This window comes from Neophocaena asiaeorientalis, unplaced genomic scaffold, assembly GCF_003031525.2.
Source record: "Neophocaena asiaeorientalis asiaeorientalis breed wild unplaced genomic scaffold, Neophocaena_asiaeorientalis_V1.1 scaffold464, whole genome shotgun sequence".
In the NCBI taxonomy this organism is placed as follows: domain Eukaryota; kingdom Metazoa; phylum Chordata; class Mammalia; order Artiodactyla; family Phocoenidae; genus Neophocaena; species Neophocaena asiaeorientalis.
This window is the reverse complement of record NW_020174569.1, coordinates 2,295,749-2,297,995: the sequence shown is the minus strand read 5'-3', so window position 1 is coordinate 2,297,995 and position 2,247 is coordinate 2,295,749.

Sequence of the window (2,247 nt, the reverse complement as noted above, 5' to 3'; positions counted from 1 at the left end):
AACTACTCATACATGGGGAAGACTCCAAATAGCCCTGTTATGGCTATAAGGGGAATTGAGCTTCATAGTTTAAGTTTAGCCAAGTTATATTTCTTAGAAGATAAAATTTTAAAAATAATTATCAGAGGGTCATAAAATCATCTATTGTTTCTAAAAAATATTAGTTGCAATGTCCAAGACAGGAGAGTCAATGGCATAGTTCCAGTCTGAGTGACAGCAGGTTTGCACTCTCCTTCACAATCAGAAAGAGCTGATATTTCTGTCTGAGTCTCAGGGCAAAAGTCCAAGATCTCAGTTTAGGGCAGTTTATGCAGGAGTTCCCCCTTAGTCATGGGAGGGTTAGTCTTTTTGTACTACTAAGGCCCCAACTGACTGTATGAGACCCACTCACATGAGGGAGGGCAATCCATTCTTCCTCAGCTTACCAGTTAAATAGAATTATCTAGAAAACAGTCTCATCTAGAAACACCCTCAAAGACAAACACAGAATAATGCTTGACCAAACGTCTTGGCTCCCATGGCTCAGTCAAGTTGACACATAAAATTAACCATCACAAGTCCATCCCTAACATAATACTAACATGATTCTATCCTGCATACAGCCAAAAATACAGTAACCTCTTTCCCAGAAGATAGCCCATCTTAACAAATATTGTGATATTAACAATACTTAACACTATGATATCTTAACACATATACATGTTATGTTATCTGCTAAGGGAATAAGAGAGGGAAGAAAATGAACATATATGATGCACACATGCACACACACAAACATTCATAGCAAAATGAGGAGGAAATGCTCATGACAATTACAGTCTTTGTTTCTGTAACTTGTTACTTGGTTATAGCTGGTATTTATCTACTACAGTTTTGCATTACCCATTCTGTATTGCCTTTGCCTTCAGTAAGTATCTCAGCTGAGTGTGATTCTTTAACTGGTGGGTCATCTAAACCTTCATTCTTGGAGAGTCTGGGCCATTACTAGTCATGATTGGAGCATACTGTTGTAGTTTTTCATTGATTTTTATCACAGGACATGGTAATACTAAAAGACTCCCTAAGAGATTTCCTGTATCCTAGATACACTCTTCCTTTTCTCAGCTGTGAAGCAGTAGTGTCCAGTTTCCCCTTGGTAGTCAGAAACCATCAACTGAGACAGTACAGTAATTTCCTTCTTTGCCTGTTGATTCAGAGGCATTAGGAGTTCAAAGTGATCAGGTAGCAATCTTAACTTACAGTTCAAGGGAATCTGAACTGGTGGAAACATTCACCCTTTAGTACAAAGACCTCTAGGACAGTAGAGCATAAGGTTGTGGAAAGAGGAAGTGAAAATTTTGCTATAAGTCACTAGGGGTAATAGTGACTGGTGCCACTCACATTTCCACCCCTTGATTCCTAGACCTATGAATCCTAGCTATGGGACAAACAGTATCATATACTGAGTGCTTATTTCTGCCTGGGCTGATAATGATAAGATGTGCTGGTAATGCTTTATACTTTGATCTTGGTTTGATTACACAAGTCTTTTTATTTATTTTTTCAGCTTTACTGAGATATCACTTGAGTCTTTTTGGACTGCAATCATTCTTTAAGCTGTAAAGTTTTAATTTTGTCCACTTATGTTAAACTACTACAAACATTTTATTTTGTAATTACTACAAAAATCAAAAATAATCAAATAAATAAGCAGAAATATATTTAAAATATGTATATGGAGACAAGCCCTATGAATTATTAAAAGTTTCTATAAACCTACCATGATTTAATAGGCCTGTACTGGTATGATACTGCTAAGAAAAAGACAGAACATAGGTACAGAATAGGAATTGTAAGGGTATTAGTAGACAAGATAGGAAGGTAAAATATATATCATCTGAACATAGAAAATCCTCTGTAAAGAATAGAGATGCAGAGAGAACGGACATGTGGACACGGTGGGGGATGCAGGGGAGGATGAATGGGGAGATTGGATACAGCAGAAACTAACACAACATTGTAAAGAACTATACCCCAATTTAAAAAAAAAAAAAGGGACAAACCCAGAAACAACTGATGTAATGACTACATACATTTTGAAAACGTCTGAATAAACAAATTTAAAAGACTATAGACAAATTCAGAAAATACTTGCAAAATATGTGATAAATATCTAAATTTTTAACCACTCAACAAGAAAATGATTAACCGCCTAATAGAAAGATATTTAAATAATACAGAGTCCACAGTAAAATACAAATATCTTGT